This window comes from Calidris pugnax, unplaced genomic scaffold (genome assembly GCF_001431845.1).
Source record: "Calidris pugnax isolate Ruff unplaced genomic scaffold, ASM143184v1 scaffold92, whole genome shotgun sequence".
NCBI lineage: Eukaryota > Metazoa > Chordata > Aves > Charadriiformes > Scolopacidae > Calidris > Calidris pugnax.
In genome coordinates, this window is record NW_015090823.1 from 2,021,345 (window position 1) to 2,034,813 (window position 13,469).

General features: G+C 43.7%; 1 protein-coding gene across 1 annotated transcript in view; it reads right to left on the minus strand.

The window, feature by feature from the left end:
- Positions 1-13,469, minus strand: part of CLMP (CXADR-like membrane protein) — a 43,871-nt gene that overhangs the window by 11,692 nt on the left and 18,710 nt on the right. The gene's annotated exons all lie outside the window — the stretch shown is intronic.

A 13,469-nucleotide genomic window follows, 5' to 3' on the forward strand; every position in this document is an offset into this window, starting at 1 on the left:
ACACCTTGGTTTGTTCTTCTTGCCCCCAGCAAACATGTTCTGGATTTAAGAAAGGACCCCCGTGCCTGTGAGCTCCTCTTCTAAATGGGAATAAGGTGAGGGAGACATCCAGTGAGAGAGTGACTGCAAAATTCTAAAGGATCCTTTGTTTTTTCAAAGGTACACGCAATCAGAGATAATTTAGAGCTGATTCACCGTTGAACCGATAACCAGGGTGTCATGCATAATGTACTTTGCCATGACACATCTGTCTTATTTAAAAAAAACCAACTTGTCCTTTTAGTCCTTATTAATTCTTCAGTAATGCCCGTGAAATCACAAGGAAGTCTGTAAGTTTTACAGGTGTTCTAGTCAAAACCCTCACTTTAATTATTTATTTTCTTTCCAGTCACCTATTCCTGTACAAAGTCAAAAGGAAGCTCAAAACACAGCTTTGTAGAAATACCCAACAGAGGGTGCCAGTTATGGGAATCACCCCTGCAAAATCCAAAGACAGCTTAACGTGAAGAAACCTCAGGCCCTTCAGTAGTTTGGGTGGGATCTCACTGTTGCAGGCAGTGATGAAATCAAAGTTTACCTTAGATGTGTGCTGGAGTTTACAATATATGCCTAAGAAAGAAAAAGAAACTAAGAAAATAACCAAGAGGTGGCTTGAGTATATTAAGTAGTTTATTACCCAACAAAATAAAAACCCCCTGAAGTTCTCTTGTATTTGTGTCAATGAGACCTAGCAAGAACAGGTCAAAGAAATGAAATTTTGCTGATGGTGCTTTTACCGTTTATTTTTCTCCCCTGCTCACTTTAATTTAAATGAGTACTAAAGGAGAGTGTCAGCTTATGGACAACCCCTTACAGTAGCAAACTCCTGCATTCACTGCCCAGTTTGCAAAAGCTCCCAGCAAATACTTGGGCTCTGCTGGTTCTCAGCTGGCTCCGTACCTTCCCCCTGGAAAAGCTCGGCAGCCACAGGAGGGCAGAGCCCACTTGGAGTAAGTCCTCAAGAGCCGGCTCCAGCAGACAATAGACTGAGACAATAGATGATTTTCCCAGAAGTCAGATCCAGGAGTCTCGCTCATTACGTGCCACATAGATACAGGCTCCACTGTTCTTCCCCAAAAACCCTCTTCCCTTTCCACATCCTGCCTGCGGCTCTTTCTGCTGCTGAGAGCAGTTGGGGAATTGCTTCTTCCAACTTTACTCAGGCCTTACTCAGCCCCTGTCCCATGACTTGGGAGGGAGGTTGGTTTGTTTTTCCTGCAGAGCAGGAACCCTAAAGCTTATTGTGACTGCAATATTTTGAAAGCATTGGCCCTGAGCCTGAAAAAAAAAAAAGGCTTGGGTGCAGCGCCAGGCTCGCTGACACACCACAGGCGACACAATGTTCTGTATTTTGGGGGGGGAGGAGACCACTGTAATGTTCAAACGTTTGTTCTATTGTTCAGAAGACTGTAACTCACCCAACACCCTGCAGACAAGGGAGAGAGATTATTGTCTTTCATCCCTCGCTGTTGTTTTAAATATCCAAGGAATACAGAGCAACTCATCTTTTAAACAATAGCAAAGCTGGCACACCTACACAGGCAGCACCCTAAGAGCACAAGCAGGGATTTAGGAGGGGAAGGGCATGGATTGGGGCAGGACACACAAAGGGAGTCTCAGCCCTGTCACCAACTGGCCCTTCTGCCTTAAAAATAGCAGATTTTAAAGAAAAAAAACCACCAACATGGACAGTATCCTCCATTTTTCTCATGCGAAGGCGTCAGTCTTGAAGCACTTCCCAGAACTCATTTCAACACTTAAAGGAATACTGATTTTGAACATATCGTACATTATAAGATGGTCTGAATTTCAGAAAAGCCTGCCCTTCAAACCACATTTAGAGGGAAGGAAGCAGCTCCCGTGCACTGCAGCAAGTGCTGAGCAAATTGGGACTGTGTATTTGGCCTTATCACAGATTGTGACCACCCAAAATAGTGGTTTCATGTGTGAATCCTTCATTTGATGACACGTGCTTTTGTATACGTGCTATTATGAAGCTTAGTTTATTTTCATGCCCATCTAATAACAAGTACACGTATATATACAAATGCACATTGTGTATATCAGCAAAATAAACCTATCTGCAAGGCACATAAACATACAAACAAAATCCAAGTGAAAAAGAACATTTCACTGACATTTTTATTTGTAGGCAAATTCATGTGCTAAAAGCTAAAAAGCTTCCCGATTTAAATATTTCATTAGGTTTAGAAGGCAGCTTGAATTAGGGAGCAACGCTAAATATAGATTATACTTCTAAAAAAGTAATAAGTTGTGCTGTATCACTTAACTGCTAGAATGAGGAAGAATAGCCTAGAAGAAGATGTGGAGAATTGAGATATAAGAAAACCCTGATGATGCTTTGTGAACTTGGCCCAAGCCATACCCTACACCAAGTTCATTTAAAATGTGAAGATCCACAACGGGTCTTGAAAACTTTCAGTTGCTCCAGGAATTTCTTCAGATACACTTTTTGTAATTGGTTTTGGCTTTTTTTATCAAGGATGACATTTCCAACAGATTATTCCAAGATGCTGATGTCCATGGAGGAATAGAAATGGAACCTGCAGTTTTCCTGCAACCCGAGAGATCCTGTACAAGGACCTGAGGGCAGCGACTCAGGAAGCAAGTGCCTCAAATCTTCTGCTGAGGAAAACTTTCTTCAATACAACAGCAAAAGAAGGAATTCCAGTAATACCTGCACACAGTTTATAGCACTGTCTGGACAATTTCTGTTTCACCTGTGATAGGTGCTCTATCTGCTTTTGTTCATTAATATCAAAATGCTTCCTGGATGAAAGTGTGACAGGAACACTGAATGGCCACTGTTGTCAAGGCTCATCACATCCTCTCTGAAAGAAGAACAGTCCCCTACAGACAAGTTTTCTCCATTGTAACCGATAATTTTGTGGTCTGATTTTTGAGTCCTTGGATTATTTTCATATCTGTGATTCCACTAGATGAAAATATAGTGCTTCCAAGAAGGGAGTTTTGGTCCTGTAGTCCCCCCAGTAACACACATTCTTCTCAAAATCCAGGCTGGCTGCTGGAAAAACCCACCTCAGTGCATCCAATAGCTGGTCTCTGCTATACAGTCAGCTCAGCCTGGAGGTTTAAGTACTTTATTTTAGTCAAAATGATCCAAATCAGCAAAAACTTCTTATTTAAACAGTTTAAGTTAGCCCAGAGAAAAATCAATACTCACAAGAATAAATAGCCAGAGAATTATTCAGGCTGATAGTGTTCCTCTAGCTGAATCATCCTATACATTTGACTCACTTGTTGTGCTAAAAACATTTATCCCACGCAAGAAAGTAGCTGAAAAGAGAGTATCTGTCTAAGTTAAATATATACAAGAACAATATGTTTGAGAATTAAGAAACAAGAAGACCAGGACAGCCTGGCATGTTGCAAACTTTGAACCACTCCTTCACGCCAGGAATTTAAGACATTTCACATCTGTTAGAGTTTGATCTTGCTGCAGTCTTACAGGAAATTATTTATGAAGTTTTCTAAGGAAAAGCCAAAGCCCCACTCTGTCCAGCCGTCATTACAGTGGTAACGAGCAAAATCTGAGCATTTTGCAATAAGCAAACTTAGACTTCTACATGCGTAAATATGAGGCTGACAACTACTTTTACAGTCAAAAACTTAGACGTTGAGTAAAACTTTCAGAGACGCATGAGTTCTTTGGAAGCTCAAACGGGCTAAGTGCTAAAGACCCTATGGACACCAGTTCTACAGTTAAGTATTTAAGGCTGAATAACCTTAAAATTAAGCACTCTATGGAGGAACCAAACATTTTCCCTTCAGTAACAATGAGACACATGCACATTAAGGCTTTTATCTCCCCTTTGACTCTTTTCCCCAGTTTGTGCTGTGGATAAACCAGAAGACAGCGCATAGCTATGCTGGTTTGTTCCAGAGCTGTAAGGAGAACCCACAAGGTCAACCCCCCCGCTCACCCTCAGACCACACTAGCCCTAACAGTTAGTTACCCTGACAGCATTTTAGGCCAAAATAAATAGAAAATGGTGTCTCCTTACAGACTGCTATTTTGCATTCTTTGCACAAGGGAGGAGACGCTGGGGGCAGGCGAAGTCTCCTAAGGATAATTAACTCAGCCAAGGCTGTGCTCTGGGACATCTGCTTTGTGTATTCCTTGGCTGGCAGAGATGGAAAAGCCAAAGGTCGCCTTCTCCCGAGAGCTCGAGTGCTCCAAGTGACCAAGACCTGGCCCCCAGTGCATGCTGCCTGCAGCCCGCTCCCCTCCGCCTCCCTTTGATTTCAGGAATTCGGTTGTGAAGCAAAAGCATCTCAAACAAGAAAAATGTGAGCTCACAGTCAGCTCCCCCAGGAACAGGCTAGCTGTGTTAAAATAAAGAGGTCAGCCTATCCCCGTCCATAACCACATAGCATTGTGGAGGCTCTCGGTAATTGGAACCACATGTGCTGGGGGGCTGAGGTTTGAGGAGGCTGTTGAAACAGAAAGCAAAGGGGAAGAGTCCTGCGTGTTGCTGAGTTTCCAAGTGGTGACGTGAAGCCATTGGAATTGCAACTGCCAGGGAGGTAGGAAGGCCCAAAGAGAACAGAAAAGGCAGTGTTTCACCAAGCAAAGCCTCTGATTTTTAGAGGTGCAGGAGGGGGCTAGAATTTGGCTACACAGGCTCCCCCCAACAGAAATATCATGAGCTGCAGAAGAAGCATGAGCAGGAGTTGGCCACAAGTCCTTTCCTGGGCAGTCTTGGAAGAAGCTGGACAGTGATCTGTGGGATAGCTGTTACCAGACTACAAACAGCGGATGTGACGTGTGATTAAATGCACCATGGCTTCACACTGCCCCGAGGCATGAATGAGATGGTTCCCCCAGAGCAGGTCCAGGTCTCACAAATGGCCCCAGGAGCAAGGATGCAATAGAAAACTCAGGGTTTCTCTAGTACATTAAAGACAGGATCCTAGAGTGCCCAGTAGACAAGTGCAATCTAAAGGCCTTACCTAGACACTCCTAGAATCAAGAGGTAAAATTCTACCCCTGAAAATTCCAACAAGAAGTTTGCCTTTAGCACTACCACACACAACTGAATCCAACGCTTGATTCCAATATTTTGTGTATTGCAAAAGACATGGAAGCTTTCCCTCAGCTGAGGATCTTTCACAGGCAGCCAGCAGCTATGTATGTCCTGTGGCTGTCCCTTTTCTCATTGCATCTTAAAAATCAAGTGCAAGTAGGAGATTCTGGGTTTACATCCCTGGAGACCAGAGAACAGAAGACAAGGCCTCAGAACTGCATCTTCCTATTTAATGGTTCACAGAGTGTTTATATAGAGCAACGCGTGAAGTTCCTTAGCCTTTAGTCAGTTAGGCAATTTTATCAGTAAAATGGTCCAGGTGTCTTCTGTTTACAGTAACACAGCTCAGACTTTCAGTAAAGCAGCTGGTGGTTTCAAGCTGTGTGGAGTAGATGTGTACAGAGAGGTTGTCAGTACGTATCACGGATCCCTTGGGGGCTGAAGCACCCAAAGCTGGGCTGATGTTCCCTTTCTCTCCAAGTGTCTCTGGGCTGCTTTGTGTACCTTCCAGAGCTTCATGCTGAGGAAAGCAAGAGAACAAGACATTCTACCCCTAAACATCAGAATTTTAACTCCTTTTGCCCATTTCCAAATGAGGATTGAAAGTATAAGAGGAAAAATGGTTTCTGAAATAATTTCTAGGGTATCTTCTGTCTGAGAAGTATGCTTAGGCCTCAGTCTCCCAGAGAGCCTATTGTTGCTGTCAGTTCATGGACGTAAAAATGAAGGCACACAGAAATGAAGTTATCTGCCCAAGGCAGACACCAAGCAGAATCCAGAATACAAACCCGAAGAGACAGCAACAAAACTGTTTTCAAAATAGTATTTGTCCATCAGATCTTTCTTCACGGATTTCAAAATCCAAGGAGTAGGTTGCATCAGCTGAGGTAACTCTGAAAATCGGGGAGAGAGGAAGAGGCCTGAGAGACTGATAGATTCCCAGTAAATCAATTCTTGCACTGAGGATTCCCTCTCCTTTAAATTTTCCTTAGCACCCGTGTAAGCTGTTAACCAGAAAGCACTGAACTGATTGTGCTTTTCTGCTGCTTTTTATCATAGAAACTCAACTTTCTTTCAAGCTTGCCAAAGAAGGTACCAAGAAACCCAGAAGGTCCTCATCACAAGTAAACTCCATGCATCTTTCTCTCGCAGACATTCTCAACAAAGTTTGATGTGGTTTTAAGGTACCAGCTTCAGTCCCTGTTCAGCACATCCATGTTACCTCGATGAGATGTTCGGTTGCGTGCTCCTAATTGCACATAACACGGTATGACATCTCACTTACCCACTACAAGCACTACTAATATGATACAAAATGAATGCCTAATGTATTAGCACTCTGTCACTTTTCATATTCACTCAATCTCAAACCCTCAGCTACAGCCTACCCTAGGGCAGAAAAATGAACAGCAGCAGCAGCTCCTCCCCATCACCCCCATAAGTCTTGTGAAAGAAATACATTAAACTCTGCAACACTTCTGGGATGAACACGAGGTGCAGCCTTCTGGTCTGAGCATGGGACCGGGAACAACAGCAGCTTAATTCTAAGAATTATGTTACAGATACCTTCTACCCAGCTGTCTGCAGCTGCTACTTCTCACCAATGCTATAGGAGTTAGGATCAATTACTTTGTATTTACTGAGCCCATCAGAGATTAGAAAATTAAAGAAGCCTCATCCTCCTAATCCTCATCCTTGCACTGGCTTCAGTATGAACCAGAAGGAAGGAAAAAAAAAGGAGGATCAGAGTCTTAATTATCTTATCACTGATTCAACTCCCTCCCTGCATCTTTGCTAGAGTTTGGCACAACAGCGTACCAGCCACAAGCAGCCTCTGAAAACAGATACATCTTTTCCCTCATTTTTTTCCACTGTTACCAGGAGTTACAGCATCTGGACATGTACACTGAGGTCTCAGATGAGCGGAGGCGGAGCTCTAAATCCCACTTTCTGAATCAGAGCTACAAGTTGAGCAAGTGGGGATTACTGAGGAACGCAAACCAAACTGTAAATGCTGGAAGAGACACCCACCAACTGCATTTTAGGAAGCTGGCATCACACAGACAATTCACTAAGTCTCTACAGACTATTAGCTCACATTGTGCTGGAGGAAGTCTGATCTTTGGTGGGGCCTCGTGCTCAAAAGGATCCTGAGGTTCTTCCCAGTAACATTTACAAACTGAAGATGAGACTGAATACTATACTCGTGAGAACTTGCATCGACTTTAAAAGAGAGAAGCATAATTTGGGAAGCATTCTCCCTGCAGAGAGACAGCTTTCCGAAGCAGAGCACACTAGCCATTTTAACTGACAGCAACACCACGCAGCTGCTGAAAGGGATTCTGAAGTTAAGAAAAGGACTGAAAAGTCAGGCAGAGGAAATAAAGAAACACTATTTAACAGCAAAGTATGATAGATTCCTGCATATATAGGTTTTTTTTTTCAGTGACTGTCAGGAGCACAGCTAAACCTAAGGCATTCTGGTACACTGACAATAGCCAGAGACAGTGAGGTCTGAGGACGATGATTCCACTACCCACAGGATTCCAGTGGAGGAGCTGGGGGCCAAATTCCAACTTCTGGATCCATTCCACTTGACAACAGCCTACAATCCTAAAAAGGACATGACTATACAATAAAGTTACATTAATCAAATTGGTTAAGCACAGCAACAAGGCTGCAACCTAAGAAAAACGAAAATTACTGAATATTTTTGCTTCTGTGAAAGCTTCGGAATGTTCAGAAATATGTGGAAATTGTATTGTTTATCATTTTTCAGCTATGTATTTACCTATAAGCCTGTGCTGTTTCTTTTTTCATCTTGGTGTAGATTTATCAAACCCTAGTCTTATTTTAGAAGTCCAAAGCATGAATTAAGTTACCACGCAAGACGCTTGGAAAACACGTGAGGACTAAAACAGAAAGCAGATCCATTTCGCTTCCCTCAGAAATAGAAGCAAGCGCAAAGTCCTGACTTTTAAAATCCAATTTTAAACTGGGTTTCAAACATGCAGGTGGAAAGACTAAAACAAAGCTTCAATATTACCGGAGCTAAATAAAACCTGCAAACTGTTGGGGGGGGACACAACAGGAAGGGGTACTGCTGCAGAATTGAACAGCTCAGAATCCATTGGAGCTGAACCACACAGAACTCCTTCATTCCTAATGGTCACATCATCAACATTTGCCTCTGCAATAGGAATACAGCTGATAGGGAAGCAGATTTTCTTCTCTGCTCACCTTAGGGCTCCAATGCCAGCAGCCGAAATGTGTGTTACATATATTTTGCATGTTTGCAAATACCAAGGGCTCTGCAAAGCAACAAAATCCGCAAAAGCCTAGGGCCATTGCTGGGGGAAACCCTGACTGAGAACATGCAAGCATCATGCTTGCCAAATCTTCCTGTGACCTTTGCTCAAAAGAGCAATCTAGTTCTCCTCTGGCACATGTTCCTCTCCTAAAGCGAGGGATGCCCCAAGTCAGACTGGAGAGACAGAGCCCTTTGTAAAAACAGGCACTGGGTACCAGCCTTCCAAGAGCAAAAGAGCCCTGTCTGAGAGCTGACAGTACGTCACGGAGCGCTGGTGAGCAAGCACAATGTTTCTGAGATGCTGAACAGGAAGCAGGGTTTGGAAGGGAGCAGAGGGTCAAAACGGGATTCAGGCAACAGTTGAACAAATCTGCTAATTGGATGTGAAAAGGTCAGGCATCTTATCAAGGAACATACTATAAAGGTCAGGTGAAGTATACCCAAGTAAGCCTAGAAGGAAAGGGTAGCACACATGACCAGTTCCACCACTGGGACTCTGAATTTCTACCCTCCTTTTCGGTTTATCTAAGAGCTCTGACCAACTTAAAAGCACCACTGAGCTTTTCCTGTGTTCTTATTCAGCCTGAGGTCCCTACCACAACTCATTCCTCAAAAAGAATAAATGTTTCTATCAACAGAACAAAATAAAGAGACTCGACTACATTATTATCATCTTGTGAACAACTGTATTTTGGGTTTTGCTGTGATTAAGATGTGCATGCCTCATCTTTCAGAGCTACTTTTAAAACTGCTGTTGAGGACAACAAATGATATCTGTAGCACCTGCCATAAACTCCTGATATCTCAGTTGCAACAAACTGCTTTAGAAGCAGAGAATAGTGCAGGTCAGAAGGGACCTCCAGAGTTCATCTAGTCCAACGCTCTGTTCCAAGCAGAAACTCCAGACCCTTAAGCAGAAACTCCAGACCCTTAATCACCTTCGTGGCCCTTAGCTAGACGCATCCCAGTACATTTGTCTCATACTGGGGAGCTCAAAACTGGGCACAGTACTTTACAAGCGATCTCACCATTTCTGAGTAGAGATGAAGGATCCCTTGATCTGCCACCTCCACTCTTCCTAAGGCAGCCCAGGATGCTGTTGGCCACCTTTGCCACAAGGGCACGTTCCTGGCTTGCACTCACCGTGTTGTCCTGCAGAAGTCCAGATATTTTAGCTGCGAAGCAGAAAGAATATAAGGTGCAGGACTCACAGGATAAGATAAAAGTCTCCAGAGCTAGTGCAGGAATACAGGGAAACACAACTCCCTGGTAGGAAAGATCAAGCTAGAAAAGGACCTCAAGCCCTGATGCAGAAGTAAAGTTTCCTGGACAAGCTGCAGCTTCTTGGCGCCTCACTTCTGTCCTTTTCAATTTATGTAAGAAAACCTGCATGCCTCAGGGATGCATATGTAAAGCTTACAGAGGGAACAACAAAATTATAGAGGAATCAGAGCCAGCCTTCTCAGAGGTGCACAATAGAATGGATGAGAGACAATAGGCAAGTTCTAAAAAGGGGAATTGTGGTCAGATAATAGGAAAAAATATCACTGTTGGGCTGAGCAGCCCAGCGTAAGCTGACCCTCCTTTGAGCCAGAGACCTCCAGATTTATACTCTTCATACTCCAGATTTATACTCTTCTGTGACAAGCTCTTAAATCTTACAGGAGATCAAGGAGAGACCTGTGAGACTCAAGCCCCACTCCCTAAGCCTTAGGTCTTCTGGCTTCACTGCAGCTTCCAGATAGCCAGAAAATAGCACACGGTGCTCTTCTCCCACTGCCCTCTCTACAGATAAGTTCTTAAGTGCCACAGTTTGGTTTCAGCAGCCCTGACACACAAACTGTGTACACAGCTGCTCCATCGGGGTGGTGGGCTCTTCCATGATTAAGTCCATTGTAATGTCTGGCAGCCATCTGTCAGCCGCATCTACAGCAAACCCCAGCTCTCCCAGCATGTGTGGTCTGTGGGGATAATCAAATAAATTATGTGCTTAGTTAATTCAACTTTTTTTTTTTTTTTTTTTACTGCTGACAGTATCTGTGAACAGGTCACAGCTGTCTCCAGTTTCACCCCAGTACCAGCTTTTATTTTTGTTTTTAGATTTTTCTCTCCATATGATGGAAAAAACAAGGTGTTTTAACCAGCTACATCACCTGATACTGCTTCTTGACTGCCTGAAGTTGCAAGTAAAGGCCTATCTACTTCACATTAAGTTTTCCCCAGTATTTACTTGGGCAACACTGAAACTTATTTCAAAGTGCCAGAAAAACAACTAAATCATTAACTGATCACAGAAAGTGGCACAAAAAGGGGCAAAACAAATGAGTTAAGGTAGAGCACTGTGCTTTATGTTATCCAGCAATGCTCTGATTTGGGGAATTGAAGCAAGAACTGGGGAGCTCAAACACTCCAGCTTCCTTTGTTTCCATACCCTATTGGTGATCCTGGAAATAAATATAAACCTAGGCTTGCAGGGAGGTACCCTCTCTGCAAAAGCCACAAAAATATGTTTTCCTCCAAGTTGAAATCAACTTTTTATATTATTGCCATTCAGTGTTCCAGTGGGTTAATTTTCTCTTCAAAAATTCCCAATGTTCTTGAGCCGGAATTGCCACAAAAAGCCGCCAAATATTTGGCTAGTCTCCGCAGTACTCATGGGTTTTTGCTGGTTTGGCTTCTCTAGCAAAAAAAGTATTTTCTTTAATAGGAGCTGACACAGCTTCTCCCCCTCTGCTTTAAGAAGGCGTTTTCAGTCAGAAGGAAGACTGGATAAAAACACTGTCTAAACTGAGCACTCTGCTCTTCCTCTGCCTCCCCAAGCTGCTGTTCAGCCTCATACCCTTCACCAAGGGCATACACAGCTGCAGGTCCTCAGTACCTCTGCAAACCAGCCATCAAAACACCTCAACTCTAACTTGTTTGTCCTTTACCTTCCACATCCAGAAGCTGTAGATAACTCAAGCCTATCTACTACGCCTCAGGGACTTGGATATCACCAAAGAGACACAGAAAAGGACAAAGAAAAGGAAATACATTCAATTAAGTCTATCACTTATTTACTTTTAAGCTTTATGGACTTCATCCAGTAGCAGTCAATTAACTGCTTTCATATTGCAGAAGCAAAAACATCCTTAACACTACCCGTCCCCAGTGTGACTTGTGCACATTGTACAATTAAAAGGACAAATTCATGACTCCCATTGACCATCAGATCTCAGTGTTCTTTCATATAGCGAAGCCCCTAAGTATCACTGTTTTCAGTTTGCAAAGGACAAAAGCTGATATGGAAAGCTCAGTTTGCCCACAGATAACTAGGGACACAAGACTGATCGAGGTCCCAAGGAATCAGTGGTAGGGTTGGGAGCAAGATCTGCAGTTCACAAGGTCCACCCAAATGAAGCCACACGCTGGAAACACCTCTGGACTGGCTGCTTGCAGAAGACAGGAGTTCTCAGTGCCCTGAACCACCAGACCAAGCTTTAACTCCAGCTAAATCAACTTATTTTATAAAAAGCAAAAAAACCTGGGCTATAAGTTACACTGAGTCTCATGCAAATTACCACTCAGTGCCAAAAACCTATGGAAAAAAGCTAAATTCCCACTGTGCTGACTTCTACAGAGAATGGCACCCTAGATACAGACCACGGCGGCGGGGGTGGGGGGAGAGGCAGGGATCAGCTCATGTCAGCTCATTACTTCTAGTTTCCAAATAGGACAGAAAGTGAAGCCAGCACAGAGCTCAAGCTGCAAGGAGGTAGCTGGCTTCTTGCCCGATACATCGGTTCATTTTTCTGAGGCCCCTCCGAGCTTCACATTGCTAAAAAAGGAAGTTGGAAAATGTTCTACTGGAAACAAGAAATGCTGCATCTCTCCCCTCTCGCTCCCTGCCTGGAAGGAACATCTCCAAGGTAAGCTTCAGCCACCCAAAAGAAGAGGAGCAGGCTGCTATGATTTCATCTGGTTCTTTGCTTCTTAAGGGGAGCACGGGAATAGTGACCAGCCATCGGCCATTCTTAACACTCAGCGTATTCCTGGCTGCTGCTAAAGAACTTGGCTGTAAAATACAGGTGTCAGGTTGTACCACGTCCCCTCCAGCTCTTAGAGAAACTCCAGATCCTGGAGAAAAACACTGTCAGTTTCTTTTACACTCTGTGCTGGTGCCACACGAGCGCAACTGGCAACTCACCATGTCTCCTTTTGAACCCTGCACAATTGTTGCAAAACCTAAATATTTTCCCATTATTACTAAAAATGGCAACAAAATAAATCCCTATTCAGACTACAAGAGTCAGGTTTTCCTGCTGGTCTTCTTCTGCCTGGAACCACCGCAGCACAGGGCACAATCACCCCAAAACAACTCAGAACATCCCAGTGGTCCCTTTCATCCTCAACCCCGTTGTGCTGATTAGGAAACCAGTGTTCACCAGTACTGCCTTGGTTTTGACACTGTGACACTAGTTCACTGGATGGAGAACAGAGCAGCCGCTTCACCCCAAGCTACGAAGCAGTGAATTCCAAGAAAACCCCTTGTCCTTTCGAAACCAGCCTCCCCTCCCTGCACCAGGGCTTGGGTCCGGCAGGGGGGGAAGGCAGTTACACAACTGCTGCAGGAACCGAGGGGGAGAATGAATGTCAAAACTTGCTAAAACATGAACCCGGGAGCCTTGCGGATTCAGTCTCTAACATCCATCAAACATGATTAATTTTAATGTCACAACATTTTAATGTCAATTACTTTTAATGTCACTGCTTCTTACTTACTAGCGCAGCCACGTTTTAGAGCTGATAAGAGATTCCCCCAAAAGAACTTTTAAGATCAAATAAATAAACAATCGAAAATAAATGCAACAAACACAAGCAGCAGCCCTGGTGCCTCCCTGCTATTGTAAAGCTCTTGATGTGGGGAATCTGACTATTTCAAAGGCTGAGGCAGTTGGGAAACAGAGCATCTGAGGCTTTCCTGTTTAGGGCCAAATTGCTACTTAGTAAAAATTTGCTTCTACTCCTGTCTCTCTGACTGCATAGTTTGGCTAATTCAAGATGTCTGTTAG